The sequence below is a fragment of the Leptinotarsa decemlineata genome, unplaced genomic scaffold (assembly GCF_025532065.1).
Source record: "Leptinotarsa decemlineata unplaced genomic scaffold, Ldec_3_MD MMD2_tig00000251_RagTag_RagTag, whole genome shotgun sequence".
NCBI classification, from domain to species: domain Eukaryota; kingdom Metazoa; phylum Arthropoda; class Insecta; order Coleoptera; family Chrysomelidae; genus Leptinotarsa; species Leptinotarsa decemlineata.
The window spans coordinates 8865364-8884735 of NW_027412547.1; positions in this window are offsets into that span (position 1 = coordinate 8865364).

Consider the following 19372-nt stretch of genomic DNA (forward strand, 5'->3'; position numbering starts at 1 on the left):
TTAAAGGATGCTCCTTAAAGGAGGTACAAAAAATTTGTATAACAATTTTTTTCACAAGCATTGAAAAAGTTACAATATTGAAATTAACCTGACGTTTTGTACTACCAAAAAGACACTTAGCAAGTAATTTATTTGGTTTACCCCATGGTTTTGAGGGGTGGAAAACGCAACTCCTAAAATTTATTTCCAAAGTAACTTTTTGTCTTATCATTTTCGATAATTCCGATAGCCTGTTTCATTCTAAACAAAAAATGTCTCTTGGGTTTTTCGCCCAAAATAAACCAGTTCGCAGCAAAAAATTATTTTACGAACAACTACAGAGATACATTGTCATAAATGCGAACTGGATTTATTGTTATTTTGTAGTTAGTATCTGCATTAAACGATTAAAAGGTAATAAACAAAACTAATTTATTAATAACAAAACACACAACATGTAGAAATCATAGTAAATGTTCAATATGTCTACCTTCAGACATTACGCATGCGTCTAGACGTTGGCGCATTGAGCCACGTGTTCGCTCAAATATTCCTGGAGTGTCTCTGATTACCCTGAACGCATCGATGATGCGGTTTCTCAAGTCCTCTACATCGCGAACAGGAGTACGATAAACCAAATGCTGTAAATGACCCCAAATAGAGAAATCGATAGGATTGAGATCTGGCGATCGAGCGGGCCAGTTCTGTGGTCCTCCTCGACCTATCCACTGATTTGCATATGTTTCAGTTAAATGCTGACGTGCTACTTGACTAAAATGGGCGGGAGCCCCATCATGCATGAAAAACATATTCCTTCTGACGCCCAAAGGAACTTCCTCCAGCAGTACTGGATGCACTTCTCTTCAAAATTGAACGTATGCCTCACCATTCAATCGAGGAGGAAGAAAATGAGGCCCAATTATATCATCCCCAATAACTCCGAGCCACACGTTGAGAGAAAACTGTTTTTGATGGTTGGTTTCGACAATAGCGTGATTGTTTTCATCAGCCCATGTGTGGTCATTATGAAAATTAATAATTTTGTCCCGAGAAAAACTACATTCGTCTGTGAATTCTATCGTCTTTAGAAAGTCACAATTTCTTCTAATCATTTCCAGCATTCAATTGCAAAATTCAAGACGGTTCGGAAAGACTCGCGGTAACAGTGCCTGTACTCGTTGCAGATGGTAAGGGTACAAGAGTGGTTCCTTTAAAATTCCAAATACCGTCATATCATCAACATTTAGCTGGGAAGCAATCTTTCTAGTACTGGTAGTAGGTTGTTTTTCAATCAAATTAAGTACTGCTTCCTCAAGCTGTGGTGTTCGTACTTCTCAATGGCGACCACAATCCTGCGTTGTTTTGTCGAGTGAACCATATTCTCGTAATCGTTGATGAAGTCGAGCAAATATTCTATGTGAAGGATGCTGCCGTTGAAGATACATTTCAGCATATCTTCTAGAAGCTTCTAACACATTCCCCTGCGACAGACCGTAAACGTAATGCATATCAGCCATTTCCTCATTTGTGTATGCCATTTTAATAACAAGTGAATTATTAAAGTTACAAATTAAGAACAGAACAACAACACACAATTAGTATTAATTCAATTTCGAAAATTCACAAACTGACAGCGTCATACCAATTTAATTGTCACTATCGCTAACAGCGACCTACTAGATAGATTAGTTTCGTATTTTCGCATTTATGACGATGCATCTCTGTAGTTGTTCGTAAAATAATTTTTTGCTGCGAATTGGTTTATTTTGGACAAAAAACCCAAGAGACATTTTTTGTTTAGAATGAAACAAGCTTTCGAAAATTAATGTTTAAATGGTAAACAAATAATAGGACAAAAAGTTACATTGGATATAAATTTTAGGGGTTGCGTTTTCCACCCCTTACAACCAAATAAACCAAATAAATTTCTGACTAAGAGTCTTTTTGGTAGTAGAAAACGTCAGGTTGATTTCAATATTGTAACTTTCTTAGTGCTCGTGAAAAAAATTATTATACAAATTTTATGTACCCCCTTTAAGGGGCTGTTTCTTAACAAGGGATACTCCAATGAAATTTCTTCATATGAAAGATCCTATTTTTTTTTTCGATAAGGAATCACCTCCTTGATTGTTTTACACCTATTTAGTTACACCCTGTATAATGCAGTATCAAGAAAGGCTACTTAAACTAAATATAAATGTATTATGGTCTGAAGCTCATAGTTTGGAAGCTAAAAATTATTTGCGTTGAAAACGAGCCACCCTGAATGAACTTCTGTACAATTTGTAACCTAGGTTTCATATATGTTTTTGTGAAGGATACTTCAAAAACGTCTTATTTTGGCTAGTTAAGTTTGAATTTGATATCCGCTTCGTTTTGTATTTGTCTCATTCTACAATAACGATTACCTACCAGGTGAAGTTACAATTGTTGTTTCTGCTTTTGTGAATTCTTCAGAAGCAATGGTTTATATGCTTCGAGAACGGATTGAAACAGTGAGTTTGTATTACCAGAATGGAAATAGGGCTAGAGCTGCTGCCCGTACATTTCGGAATTATTGAACAAATTTATGGAAACTGGATCTGTTAATAATAAAAAGCATAACCGTTCAGGAGTTGTCGTCAACGATGAAACTATTCGTATTGCAGTTTTAGGGCACTTTGGACTGATGGAAAATTCACAATCTCTTACTAAGTTACTTCGAGAATCAGGAATCAGTCGTACAAATGTTTTCAAGATCCTTCATAAGTGTAAATTTCATCAATATAAGATTATACCAGTTCATGCATTGAACGAAGATGATTTCGATAAACGTATCGAGTTTTGTGAAAGTCTCACTGTTTCTTGTATGAATGTACGTTGTTCCAAAAGTTATTCAATGTGGCTCATTTTCAACTCAAATAATTTGTAGCTCCCGAACCAGAAGCTTCAGACCATATGTTTTATACTTTGTTGAAATCTGCTCATCATGGAGCATCTGATAATGCGAAACAGTATAGGGTGATACATTTGAAAAAAATTGGTGACATGCTTTGGGGGTGCTATAGGGGAAGTAACATCAAATGTGAATATATCAAAATGTGTCCCCCTGTATACTATTGTTGACGTGTTTTTTGATTTTTCCTAAAACTCATTGCACCAAAAGTTATTCAGGGTGGCTCATTTTGAATGGAATGCACTGTATTTAGATATCCCAGAATTGTTTAATGAATTGATAATTGACTGAATAATAAATGGTGCGGATGTGTGCAGCTGAGCAACTGGGCTTGTTGAAACATTTCACTGCCAGCAAAACGACGAGTAAATGCAACAGTGAAAAAAATCAATCATTTCGACAGTTAGACAATAAGACGTCCACACCGCCTGAATTATTTTCGCAGGTGTTTGAATGAGGCTTCAATTCAGCGTTGCAGACAATGGATACTTAAGTTTATCCACTTTCAGCTGTGTCATTTGAACTTCGGGAGTTATTAATATCATCGTTGACACTTGTGACCAACACTCGCTTCACATTATATGCCCACGCTGAAAGTGATTATTGTTCCTATTCATATATTACTGTGATGCAATCATTCATCAATAATAATAATAGTAATAATAATGAGTATCTCGTGAAATTTGTTATAAAGTGATTAAGTTAAATGGAATCGTGTAATGAAAATTCATATATTATTTGCAGATGATGTGGAGGATTTCTTCAACAATCAAATTGTCATATTTGTAAAAACCCTTGAGAAAAAATGATAAAGTGGTGACAAACACTACTTTCACTAAGGAAATATTCTTGGAAAATATTATTTTTTGGAAAAACCTCTCTCTACCTGATTAAGAAAGAAAACATGTATTTCATTTTATTATCCCAAGATGTTTCATTGAGATAACAACTACAGAGCCATGAAATGACTGCTTCACCTAGATTTTATTCAATTTTCGAATATCTGACACTGTGAAAAAAATGCAACATTTGCATGGCAAAATCTTCATTTGTGCAGAAAAACATCTGAAGATGAGAAAACTTGTACCAGTGGAGCTTCATGTTACACGAAAAGTTTAGATTTTTTGAAACTTTGACTGAACATATTTGAGTCTGGCAATGTTGAGTGTTAGAGAAGAAGTCAGAAATTCTTAGTTATACTCAAAGCTATCGAAAAACCTAGCAGTTTTGCCCAAAAACCTTGCATTGGGCAAAAACTCACTCCAAAAAATTTCATTTATGGAAGTTTAGGGTACCTACAAATGTCATCAACAGTTGGTATTCCTCTATATTGCCATATAGTGACTGACATTCTTGTGAGTTTCGACGTAGTGTCTTCATTCACAAATATCCACGTATCAGACACATTGAACATTCTCGAAACAAAACACCAAATTTCCAAAGGCACCCTCAACCTCATCAGTTACTGTATGTCCAACACATACTTTCTCTCCCAAGGTACCTTCTACAAACAAGTAGGGCGCCCCCATGAGTCCTTCCCTTTCACCAGTTCTTGCAAATCTTTCCATGGAAGACTTTGAAACAAAGGCTATCACCTCGTTCGACCACAAATCCCTTTTGCTGGTTAAGATACGTCGATGAAGTTTTTGTCATATGGCCCTACGGCTCCGAAACTCTCCATAATTCCCTTGATCACCACAACGACCTCCACCCGAATATAAATGGAAATTGAAACCAATAATCCCTTCCATTCCTAGATGTCCCAATCACAAAATCATAACTCCTTCACCCACACGGTCTACAGAAATCCAACATATACAAATGCATGAGTCTGCATCATGCCTTCAAATCTACCGGAGAGAATGGTATATTTCCAGCTCTCCTTCAAAACGGACTGGAAATAATTTTACCTATTCTCACAAAATTGTATAGAGCTAGTCTGGCTTAACTATAGGATTGTCTCTGGCTACGAAAGGTATAGAATCGACCATAACTGGCTGGATCTATGCCATGCTAGTAAACAGAAGAAAATGTGATCTGCAAGTTTATGCAGATGACCTTGACATTCTGGCAAGGTCCACGTCGGGAAGAGTAGCTTGTAATATCCTCCAAAGCGCGTTGGACGTTGTTCATAGTTGGTGCCTGAGGGAGCAGATGTCTGTTAACCCCAGCAAAACTGTGTTAATCCCCTTCAGATATGTCGAAGGATTTGTGATAAAACTTGGGGTTTAGGTCCCAAACAAATTCACTGGATTTATGTGATGGTTGTCAGACCAATGATCACTTATGGTGCAATTGCCTGGTGGCCGAAGGCTTTACATAAAACGGTCCAAGCGAAGCTCTCTGGCTCACAGAGACAGGTTTGTCTGGCCATCATGGTGCCATCAGTACCACACCGTCAGCGGCCATGAAGATCCTTCTAGATCTACCTCCTCTCCACAATTTTCTGGAGAGAGAGGCTAGATGGACTGCATACAGACTTGTGCACATTGCCAATTGCACAAACCAATTTAATGCAGAGTGCAACAGACTGTTGGTTGATACTGGAAGTTACAGCATTCTGGAAATGACCTCTGACTTTATGCCTCCAACTGTCAACTACGAACTGCCTCATAAAGTACTATTCTTGAGTAGAGAGGACTGGATTCTCCGGGAGAAGGTAATATTAGGAGCAGATAGTTGTAGGTTCTCAGATGGATCAAAAACACCTTCCGGTTCTGGTGCTTGTGTTTTAGTGGCAGATCTCGAACCAAGATATCTAGCGGCCTAGGAACTTATGCGATGTATTTCAAGCGTAAAATTTACACTATTGAATTGTGTGCGGAGAGATTGGATAGATCCAACCTCACATACAAGTCAATAAAAATATTCTCGGACAGTCAAGCGGCGTTGGAAGCTTTGGCTATACTGGCCTGGAAGGCAATGAAGCTGCTGACTCCCGTGCAAGCAGCTTCATCGGACCAGAACCTGTCATTGGCATTGCTTTAGGCTTTGCCAAGTAAACATTGAACGCCTGGATGGCAAGAAGATTTATGGACTTCTGGCAGAATCTTCCAGGATTGGCTCACTTCAAGGCGTTCATGCACTCTTCGAAGCTTGATACCAAACAGTCGTTGGACTACAGTAGGGATGAACTACAATGTCTAGCAGGCCTCTTCTTACAGGTCACTGTCATTTGAATCATCATATGCAGAGACTGTCAGAAGACAATGTGTGTCGCCTCTGTTTAGAAAATGTTGAAAGAGCAGGGCACATACGTTGTGCCTGCCCCGTTTGGAACCGAATCAGGTTCTTTTAGTTTGGCAGAGCCGTACTTTTACTATCTGACCTGAAAGACCACTCACCATACAAACTAATTGACTTCGTTAAGAAGATGGGTTTATTTGGACGATTGTGAATAGGTGTGAGCCACAATAAACCCTTGCGGGTTGTGGTGGAGGGTCGAATAGACCCACTCACTTTAGACCTGACCAAACCTAACCTGCATCGTGGAACGTTCATGATATTGACTGAACTGTATGGAAAGCTTGCTGTACAAATTCAAATGAAGAATTAGCAGTTCATAATAAACCCTGAAAAATGTAGGTATGTCAACTCCATATAATCCAGTTTCATCATTCAACGACTGAGTATAATACTTCCGATCTTTTTCTATCATAATTCTCATTAATAAATTTTGAATCGTTTTTGAAGGTATCACCCCATACTATTATACAGAAACTTAATGGAGTTAGCAAGGCATCATACACCAGCAGTATCATTTGCCTGTTTATTATATTTCTAAGCTGATAAAATGTATAGATATCTTTGTACATTTCCCCCCATTCAGCTTTGTTGAGTTAGATTAATATTCTTCAGTAAGCTGAAACCAGCAATTTTTTTAATGACGGTCAATCTTCAGAAGAAGCAAAAATATGCTTCGAATAAAGCAGATCCAACTCCTGTTAAAATAACCATTGTCTTCTATACTTTCATTTATGAACACTCACTATACTTACTAACTTTCATTGCATGTTATGCCTCTTATCAACTGATCTTTCCAACTATCCTCGTATACGAGTAATCACAGGAAACCTTTTTGTTTATCGCTCACACCTGAACGGATACCTGTGCAACTTCAAAAAAGTCGCGGCCGGGGTTTAATAATGAATGTGAGCAAATTCAATCAACAATAATAGTCTATTAGACGGTAATATGGTGAAACACCTGTCTCGACATGGTGAATGTCTTCCACTAAGCGCTCCTTCCGGATAACCATTAGTACATCCCTTCATGGCTCGTAGGTACCAGATAAATGGGTGTGATATGTTGTTGGACAACGCTGGGTGTGTCGTTCTGGTTTGATTTTGGTTCGTTAACGATATTCTTCAGTTGTTAGTAGACAAATATTAATGTAAATTAGCTGCCAACCGAATTTATCAAAGTGCCTTCCTGTCGAAAGTAATTATATGCGACTGGCTGGGGTTGGATTTTGGTGACCTGTTTTTTCAGGCGCTGTGATATTTCAATGTTGGTATCACGGTTAGGTATATTAGATTTTATTGTCAAAATCATTGACCAGAACTTATTTAATCACTTTCTCGATTGCTTCATCAGTTTAAGATTGATAAATGCTTGGTTGTGGATTTTTAATGATTTTATGATATCTTCTAAAATTATATTTATATTAACTGCTGAAATTGACGAATATAGGCCCTCCTGAGTTAGGTGACTCAAATCTTGAAAAATCGCCATGTTAAATCATAAGTTCAATCTATCTATACTAATATAAATGTGAAATTTTGTGAGGTTGGATAATTGTATGTATGTTTGTGGCTCGTTCTCGCCTAAACGACTGAACGGATTCAGATGGAACTTTACATTATTACAGTTTATACATCAGAATAATATATAGTTTACAATTTATAAAGGTTTCGTGTAATTTTGGTAATAATATAGGTACCTAAGTCGGAAAAATTCTTGCTCCCTGAGAGCTATCTTGGCGTGCGCTGCCTATACCGTTCAATTACATGCTGATAATGCAAAGTAAAATTGTTTATCTTTAATAATTAAAAAAAAAAGTCCTTGTTAGCATATATCTACCTCTTATGTGGTAGTCACTGTATGCAAGACACAATTAAATGGGATACTTTTCTTACAATGCACATTTTAGAATATCTGTCAAATTCTTATAAAAATTGATATAACTATCGTTTTAAGTAGTCAATATAAATAAACTTTGTCTTTTACACTAAATGATTTGGACGAATCGTTTAAAAGTTATCACGATGAGAATAACTTGAAGTAACGCAGTAAGCCAATACGCGTCTCGTCTACTGTAAGACGACTGTGGACGATGCGTGGGGGTTTAAGCAATGAAGCTCCATCACCAAGAACGCGACCCGAACGCGGGCAGACGAGTGAGGGCAGGCGTCGTTGACGGTTGTGTTAGTTTTTCGATTTTTTTATAGGTAACCTAATTTGGTTCTCGAAGCTATTCGTTACTTAGTGCAGTGGGCATATTTTTATAGTTACTGTATTTTTGAGTTGGAAATATAAATTACTAGCTGTTGCTCGCCCTTATATTAACGTGCAGCCGAAGCTACTGAACTTAGAATCTCGAAATATGCAGGTAGGTTCTTTGTAAAGCGTAAATAAGTCTGTCGGTAGCCAGGCGGTTCGACGTGGGTGCTTTGTTCACTCACTCGAATTGACTAACGTGTTGGTCGGTGGTTCAAGCCCTAGTCTGAACGATCGATTTTCACTTGCTATCCAATCCGTGTTAGTAATCACACGTTGAAAGGTAAGACCTTGTTAATCCTTAGCTCGCACAAGTTTCGATTTCTGAGGGTTGTCATTCGTAGGGGTGCGACAGCTGGTTAACGGAAAACATATTTTAAACAGATTTAAACAGAAAGAAAATCAAGAATTTCCACCCCAATGGGGAAAATATGGTTTCACAGATTGTATTGAATTTCGTCACTGTTGAACTTGAAAATCTGAAGTTTTGGGTTACTGAAAAAATATTTCAACTATTTGTTTGAAATGATCTGTCACGAAACTTTTTGTGACAAACCGAATTCTATGCGGGCGAAGTAGTCCAGTCTGCGGAAAAATTCCTACTGAGCTGAATTTTGGTATACACCTTCATTATGGTGTTTGATGAAGATGTGAAAAATCGACATTGATATCGTGCCGGCTAAAAAAGTTATAAGGGTTAAAAGGTCACGAAAATCAGTTTTTCGGGAATATCTCGCGACCTATGGCTCAAAAGTCAATAAAGGTCATTATAAAAATTATTCCTCAAACGATTTTCTACAAAAAACGTTACTTGTATTTTTCTGTGAAGTCATCTATTTTCGGACTAGATCACTGAGAGAGTGACTACATTATGATGATGCACTCTTTTCCGCACCACCTTTGAGATAGGATGCAAGGCGCGTTTTTTTTACATGGTTTCCCCCGTAGGCATAATCCATGAACTGTAATAAAAGGTTTTTTTCATTTTATGCTCGATAATTTTTTATTTGTACATTGAAAAATTGAAAAAAAAAATTGTTTGTATATAATTTTCATTTATATTCATTCGTCGTCGACATCTTCAATTTCAACTTCATCAAAAGTTGCTGACAAAACATCGAGTAGTGGACTTATTGATTTATTTAAATCAACATCTTCATCATTTTCTTCACTAGTGGACTCTCCGTTTAAGCATTACTGTCCACGACAATGTCCACAAGCTTAAAACATCTCAATCCAATTTTTTACATCCACATTTGCCGCCACAACCTTTTGTACAATTACAAAAGATTGTGTTTAGTAGATCATCGGATGCTGATGGCAATAAAGTTGTTATTGGTTGTAATATATCATTTTTCAACTCCCAACCCCACAGTTCTGGATCAATTTCTTTTCCTAGTCAGGTTTATATTTGATAATAGACTCGATAAATATGCTGTTGAGCTGCTGAAGAAGTGGGTGGTAATAATTGAAATTTTACAGCTGTGATTTGTCTTGTTAGTTTATCAAAGCTGCAGGATCTGTAATTTTCAATTGAATTTTCTGATTTTGGAGCACCGTACATTGCTAGTAGAAAATGTATTCCAGCATTGACAAGGGCATTTCGATCATAGCATGTAGAAACAGAATATTTTTCTTGCAGTGTGGATACTTGTTGAGGCTCTAAGTCGAGTATAATTTTGTTTCAACATTGTTTTTTCCTGGTTTCTTAACAGACATGGATGTAGATTGATTAAGTATTTGTGTGCGTGCTATGAGAAGTACCAATAGATATATGTCTTCGCCAACGATAATTAATTGTAGTATTATTAATTGATTTTTCAATTGATGTTTCAACTATTAAGACGTCAGCATCATCACGTGATTGTCTTGTAGAAATACCAACTTTTTTGAAATTCTCAATGAGCATTTCAATTAATTTTCTTTGTTAACTCGATTATATAAACATTTTTCTTGACTGATAGGAACTTCCATCGATCCATTCGATTCCATCGAAATGCACTTCACAAGATGTAGAAACGGCTGCGGTTCGTCTGAGTTGTTCCATCGCTTTGATATTTTTACTGCTATTGATAAAAAGCAATAGAGTTGACGCCTTATATGTATACGGTATACATTACTCTATGTGAGTGCATTCTACTCGCTTTCTCAGCGCTCTAGTCCGGAAACGGTTGACTTTACAGAAAAATGCAAGGGATATTTTTTTGTAGATAATCGTATGAGGAATACTTTTCATAATGACCTTTATTGACCTCCGAGCCATAAGTCACTAGATGTTTGCGAAAAATTTGTTTTTGGTGACTTTTTGACCTTTATAACTTTTTCAGCCGGCACGATATCGATGTCGATTTTTCACATCTGCATCAAAACGCCATAATGAAGGTGTATACCAAAATTCAGCTCAGTAAGAATTTTTCCGAAAATTGAGGTTTAAAAAATATAAAATGACTGGATTAAAGCCGCAGGTAACAAAGAGTCGTTTATAATTTGAAAGAAATGGTAGAAATATGATCCACCACAATGTTGTTGATAACTTGATCTACAGACATAATTCCCTTGAACGTTTGATATTGGTATAACAAATAAATTTCGAAAGTTCATCTCCTGTTGACGCCAACTTTGTTGGTTAAACGGGTATCGCATATATTTTTGATGTGTTCGGTGCAGTGTTAAAAACTTTATTTGGTTATTTCTGCATACATCAGTTTCCTATTTACATCTCAAAATTATGAAACGCTTGAAAACAATTCAAAAATGTATTTCAGTCATTGAAAATTTCAACTTTCCTTTTAGGTTTGATTCAGGTTTATTGGGGATTTTTTTTTGATTTCGACTTCTCAATTAATGAATAGATAAGGGAGTGAACAGACAAAATGAAAATATCAATAAAAACTCTCCACAAAGACATGTAAATCGAGAGCAAACCTTTTTTTTTTGTAAAAAAATATCACAATCTGAACCACTATTTATAAAAATGAATATTGAATTACAAAGAAATCACTTTTTCTCAGTCATTGTATACCATATATCTGTCATGAAATCACCATCAGAAACAAAATCAAAGAAATGTTTCATGGAACGAAACGAGAAAAAAAATACATTGAAATATAAAGTTGAAATAAATGACGACATTGTTAATGACAAGAAAATCGTTGCAAATGCTTTTGACAGTTTCTGACAATGCAAAAAAAGCTATCGACAACCACTTCAGTTCAGTTTCGTGACCCAAAACTTTAGGTTTCCAACTTCAAAACTGACGAAATTCAATACATCAGGAATTTCCACCCCCCTTGGGGTGGAAATTCCTGATCTCTTTCTTGATGCTTATTCACTCTATACAAAGAACCTACCTGCATATTTCAAAATTCAAGATTCAGTAGCTTCGGCTGTACGTTAAAATAGGAGCGGGCAACATCTTGTAATTTATATTATTACTTAAAAAAACAGTAACTTAAAAAATATGCTAACTGCACCTAAGTAATGAATAGCTTCGAGAACCAAATTATGTTACCTATAAAAAAATTCGCAAAACTAACACAACCGTCAACGACGTCTGCCCTCACGTGTCCGCCCGCATTCAGGTCGCGTTCTCGGCGATGGCGCTTCATTGCTTACACCGTCCCTCTATCCAAACGCATCATCCCCCGTTGTTTTACAGTAGACGCAACGCGCAAGGTCTTACTGCGTTGCGTCAAGTTAATCTTATCGTGTTACTTTTAAACGGTTCGTCCAAATTACTTAGTATAAAAGACAGAGTTTATCTGTATTAAATGAGACAATTGTATCAATTTTTATAAGAATTTGACAGATATTCTAAAATAAGCATTGTAAAAAAAGTATCAAATTCAATTGTATTTATGGCTCAGTATTTTGCATATAGTGGCTTCCACATAAGAGGTAGATATATGCTATCGCGGACTTTTATTTAGAACTATTTGAAATAAACAATCCTACAATGTGTGTGTGTGTTCTATACAATTGGGGGTTTACCCGATCTCCTTGAATCAATTGGATCAGTCCGCTCTATTTTCAATACAGACGGCTCTTCAAGTATATGTAATTGTCGGCCCATAACAATTACAATAAAAATATATTAATTTCTGAAAAAATTCCACATACTTTCAAAATATCAGCTTAGTTTGTGTCAAAAATATTTGATATTATGGACCTGAAGTTGACTAGCTGACTGAAAGTAAATTACATTCTCTTGCTTTTCATGGAAATTTTTCATCATGGTTGATATACTCGAACATATGATTTGAAAAAACCCATTAACATCATGAGATGGACCTGGAAGTCCCTCAGGGATCGATTCTGGGTATTTTTTATTTTTTGTTATTTATGAACGATCCATCTGAACATATTTTTTAAAATTCTTTAGGTCGTTATGAATGCATGGTCCTGCACTTCAAAGAGCATGCGTTTATTTATATGCTATAGAAATTAAAAAATCAACTTTTTATTGAATCAAACTCATCAGTTAATTACGTTATAAAATTTTTATGATCATAATTGTGATCACACCGGTAAATCTCATGACAATCTTTCATATTGGAACGCCCTATATAAAGTGTAGAATATAATAAATCGATGGGTCTGATTTATTTTCTTCTTTTTAGAGCATGTGAATGAAGTCTTGTTCTTGAAAATGTTTTTTACTAGGTAGGTACCTAGGTACTCTGTCCATCTAAGCAACAGAGTGCTCCAAAACATTATTATTCATTATGCACGTGGTCTCACAGACAAGGCTGCTTGTACAGAGTCGCACTAAGGAGCGTTTTTTTAATAATATGCTTCTGGATATAGGAAATTTTCTTAGGTGGAGTGTAGGGAAACAACATAGCAGTTTTTTCATCCGTATCAGTACATTTTGAAAATTGTAAACTTCAAAATACCGTTAAAATACGTTAAAACGTAACTGACCACTTCGACACTATAACGTTGAATTTTGCCAGCCGATTGTAGTTGAATCCGATTTTCCAGTATGAGGAGGCTTGTCTACCTTTCCTAATAGATGCAAATGTACGTGGTGATCATGATTTGATCACGCATCTATCGTTGTTTGGGTTACTCTGTTTGTTGGATGGATATAGTTTAGTAATTTATTCTTTCAGTTATCGCTACATATACCTTATAGTATGTTTATCCCATGCGTCATTGTTGCGTTCCCTACAACAATTTTCCGAGCAACACCAAATTATTTGTAAGTTTACCGAGTTATAAATCTTTAAGATTGGTATGGCAGTGATCTCATTTTTCACCATTTCGAATTCTTATCTCCCTGAATCTTTTCTTAAAAAACAAAATTCGTCATCTGTGAAATTCATAATATTGATTTTCACATTATTTTTAGCAAACGTTCCGTTAGATTCTCACATTATGAAAGCATATAAAAAACTAGTGCGCCTTCTTGGACGGGCCGCCATATTTAATGTACAATGGCGTCACTTAGCTAATCATGCATTGTCGTCGTCCAAACTTAACATTATTGCAAAACTTCAACCCGATTGATTGGAAATGAATACTTCAAAATTCAGTTTCAATGGTAAACCCAAAATAACATACATAAATATAAGCATTGCAAGGCAAATAAAATATTTTATTTGCCTTGCAATGCTTATATTTATGTATGTCTGAGTTTTTTGTTTGAAATGAAATTGAAAAAATAATATTTACACTGCAAAAACTGTTTTCTTAAGATAACCTACGCCGCACATTCCTCTATTAAAACCACACAACACACCAAAACAAAATACTCTTTCAGCACGTGTTTTGTTGGCCAAGGTGGCATCATCAGGAAATTAGTAAAACAAAATTTTACGGATATAGGTACATTTGGACGGACCATTACCCTTCCTAAATTATTAATTGAAATAACTTGTTACTTATTTTGTCATTATTATTCTTAATGTTTATAACTACCTGTAATGGTACCTACCTAATCTTTTTCCTGTTCTCTACCCTATAGTTATTACGTAATATAGTAAACAATAGGCTGTTAGGAATCGAAGTTTTGTCGTTGTTCAAGCAATGAAACCGAATGTGTGGAACATGTTCCTTGTAGCGAGCTATTACAGTCCGCTTATTTTGACCGACATACTTTTTATCGTAATCCTCACAGCTTATTTCGTACGTTCCAGAATTTTCCTTTTCCGTCATCATGTCAAAACTTGTTGAAGTGTATGACCAGTTTTGAAAGCCAATTTTATATCCAATTTTATTCAAATTTGGATCATTAGAATTAGAATTAGAATGTATCTATTCATCACTGAAGAATTTACATATACATACAAGAGAATACATATATACATGCAAAAAACTTATCGGACTAGTCACAAGGCAATAAAGAAAATTCAGAAATATACAATTTGAAATAGAGAAAATATACATACAATTAGATTAAATGTCTCTACAATGTAGCATCTGAAAGATCTTCAATGAATGAGTAATACATATACGATTGGATTAAAATTCTCTACAATGTAGCTTCTAAAAACTCATCAATGGAGTAAAATGATAGATTTATTAGATAACGAGTCAGATTATTCTTCAACACATTTGCACTAGTTGAGTTTAAGAGCGGGAATATATTCATAAGTCGGTTATAGCACCTGATTCCTTGGTATATGTGAGAATGCTCAATCTTGAGTATGACTGGTGGATGATAATCAGAAGAATGCAAAGTGAAGGGACTGTTAGAATTGAGCGTTGTTTGATTATGTTTCTACAAAAGGTTCCACGAGCTACACCAGCCATACATCGAATTATTTTCTTTTGGATGATGAAGACTTTATTCATATGTATTGAATTTCCCCAAAAAATCAATCCGTAGCTCAATGCAGATTGTACAAGTCCAAAGTACGCTAATTTAAGTATGTCTAATGATATTGTGCCTTGAGTTGTCTGTACTCAATTTATTAGTTAGATCATTAATATGAGGTGGCCATGTCATTTTTTGGTCTATTTTGATATCCAGAAATTTGATGAAATTTACCTGTTCTGATGATTTATGATTCACTCGTATTGAAAAATTCATATCACGATTTTAATTTTTTGTTGTGAATACCATAAAGAATGTTTTTTGTAGGTTTTGTAGGCAATGAAAATCATTGCCACAAATGCTTGCTCTGGTAACAGCATTTTTCAATTCATGAAATGAGAAATGGTTCTTATGGAGATTCTGTGAAACGTGTTCTTCCTTACGAATCAGTAGAGAGTTGTCCTAAAAATCTAGAGAAGAAAATTGGATTGGATAATTTAGGAAACACTTGTTACATGAATAGCATTTTACAAGTGTTGTTCATGACGAAGAATTTCAAGAACGAAGTTTTAATAATGAACGAGAACGAGAATGTTTCCTGCTTATTCATCAAACTCAAACAACTGTTCATGCAGCTACAGTTTCGTAAGAAGGTATCATCTTTCCCTCCAACCGATTTCCTGGAGTCTTTGAAGTCCACTAAATACTCGTTAGGACAACAAGAGGATTGTTCCGAATTCTTGGGGTTCTTGTTGAATACTCTTCGTGAGCAAAACAATAGCAAAATCAATACTCCCAGCCGCTCTGGACTGAATGATTCCGTACAACCCATCTCGTCTTGTGTTTGTAAATCGTTTGCTGGAAAAATCCTCACTTGTTTACTTTGTGGTAAATGTTCAAGAAGAACTGAAAACTTATGTGAATTTCTGGAACTTCATCTAGCTTTTCCTAATACGACTAATTACCAGTCCGTGCAAAGCTTATTGTTAAATCATCTGAAAATGGAATTTTTAACATGCAATGATCGACTGTATTGTCAAACATGCGCCAAACTAACTGACTGTTATAAGGAAACAAGTATAGCTGAGGCACCAGTCAATCTAATAATAACACTGATGATTTTCAAACAAGACTCAACCTCTGACGGAAGCAAGAAACTCTTTGGAAGGTTCGAAATAGATGAACATTTCAACCTAGCACACCACTGTTATAATATTCATGCAGTCATTGTTCACTGTGGTTCTGGCGTTGAATGTGATCATTATTACGCCTTGGTCAAAGAAGAAACGGCCTGGTATAAGTTTGACGATAGTCGTGTCACGAAGTGTTCTGGTGATGCATTGAATTTATTGCAGCCTCTGGAGACACCCTACATTTTGTTTTATGAGAGAGAGGACATTGTTAGATCAAGATCTTCAGATGATGTGGTGCTGCAGGTTTTTCCGGGTTTTCCTGCAGCTGAAAAAGCAAATGCGCCACTGGAATCAATGAAGTCGCCCCGGAGCGCCAATTAATTTTTATTGTTGTATTTATTTTATTTTTATCGTTGTTTTAACATATTGTAATAATTTTACAACTTCATGCAATAATATATTCATTATGTGATATGAGAATATTAGTATCATCAGCATACATGACAATTTTTCCAGCATTGGGACATGAGTACACCATATCATTGATAAAAATTATAAATCCCAAGATTGATCCTTGAGGGACACCAGTATTCACAATTTTTTCTGTTGATCTATTTCCACCTAATACTACAATTTGTTGCCTTTCTCTGAGATAAGATGCAAGCCATTATTATGCGAGAACTGAGTGAGTAGCACCATAAGTCTTTTTTTTTTCATGTTATTAAGAAACGGAACTTCCAAAGTTTCCAACCCAACGGTATCAACACTATATTGCTTCCCAAAAATCCACAAACCGGGAAAATCAATGCGCCCCATCGTGTCAGCTATTGGATCTCCTACCTACCAAATATCAAAATGGCTCATTAGGAAATTTGAAGGCTTGTTTGTCTATTGCGGAACCAGGTTTTAGTATGAAAAAAATCCTTAGAGTTCATACAAAAAACATCGTTCAGCAAAAAGGTGAGATTTTGGTTTCTTTTAATGTTTCTTATTTTCTAGCGTCCCAATTCCACAGACCTTGCAATATCTCAGAGAATTACTAGAGAAAAATAATTTCAATAGTAATGAAATTGATTCATTCGTTTCTCTCACTGATTTGTTTATGAAACAAAACCGGTTCCAGGTGAAAGGTTGCTTTTATGAACAACAGGAGGGAACGGCTATGGGTAACCCCTTGTCCATCTACCTGGCAAACCTGTTCATGAGCAGATTCGAAATGGAAATCAAAGAAACCTATAAGTATTTTCCTAGGATATGGCTAAGGAATGTTGATGATGGTTTCGCGATAAAAAAAATATTGAGGACTCTGTTTCCTTTATAAATAATAGATTTCCATCAATAAATTTCACGTATGAGTTAGAAAATAAAGGACAACTTTCTTGACGTTTTGGTAATGTGGAGAGAATATGGAAGGCTAGAATACGATGTATTCATAAAAGAAAACAGTACTTACAGGTCTATTCCTGACACTTCACTGACACTGTGGACAGCACAAACGTGCTGGGCTAAATTTTCTAGTGCATCGTTTTTGACTTTACCTCTCACACATGAGATGTTCACAAAAGAAAAACGTAAAATACAGGAAATAGCAACCACTGACGGTTTCTCGAGGTGAATTGTAGATGACATAATAAGGAAGAATAAGTTTAGGTTAAGATAAACGAAATCTGACTCTTGAAAAGGATAAAGACCAAGATGAATATATCTCAGTTCCATACCATCAATACACGAAGAACTTTGAAAAGATTTTCAATGAAGGTATAAAGGCGGTATTTTAAACAAGTCATGCACTACAGAGCCTTTCAGGAAGTCCAAAAGACAAAGTTGAGAATTCGGAAAAATCTGAAATTTACGAAATTGAATATAAGGACTGCGATGCAAAATATTATGGACAAACAAAAAGATCTATCAAGATAAGATATAAGGAACACTTGAAACATGGACGATCTGAAAAATTAGCTGTCCCTCAGCATAAATTGCAGCAAAACCATTCCATATTTATTCCATTCATTAAGATTAGTTAGACAAGCTAACAACAACAGATATCTAGATGTCTATGAGAGTGTAGATATAAGTAAACATAAAAATATTATGAATAACAATGGGGGACCAATACCTAATGGTATACTATATGGCTTGTTAAAATAATATTTTATTCATTAGATCTACCTGACTAGTACATAAGGACAGATTGTACAAATAATTTAATACTAGTTTAATTAATTTTTTATAGCTTTAAATATTTTAATATTAGATTAACCTGACTATTACATAAGCACACATTGTAAAATTAATTTCATATAGCTTATAATATTTCAATTATTAGATTTATCTGACTATTACATAAGGATACATTGTAAAATTAATTTAAGGCAATAATGTGAAATTGATTCAAGACACTTGAAACGCAGGTACCTGAAACAGGTATCTATGGTATAAATAGGGATAACCTTGTAAGTATGATTAGTTTGATCTTACTCTTGAAGATGATCACTTGGTGATCGAAACACGTGTTGAAGTGTTAAAATAACGGTTTGTTTTGGGAAAAACTCCAGTGATATTTAATAAGATAGGAATTTATATATGAAATGTGTCAATATGTTGACTCACACTGTATATACACATTCAGTTTAAGTCGCCTTCTAAAATGTGAGTCATTCCATTCCTCTAAGTATATATGATTTGAATGTATTTGTTTTGTTCCATGGCAGACCAAACACTATGAGCGTAATTCTAAATCATGAAAGAGCAATGTGTCTTAGGTTACGATTCTTTTCCTAACAAACGAATCTGTTTTCTGTACACTGATTTAACCATATGCTATCATTGGCAAGCAACTGGGAAAATATGGTAAGCAGATTGTGGGAATTGAAAATAACTCGACTTAAAATAAGCCAAAAGTACGATCGGAAACATACTGCCTACAGATTTTTGGCTGGTACAGAAACGTTTTATGTCTGTTAAGTTGCATTCGCCTACTATTCTTCATTCTTTCGCATGTGAGAACAGACTCGGAGAAACAAACGCCAATAAATCCACAGGCAACTGTTTCACAGACAGTTATTT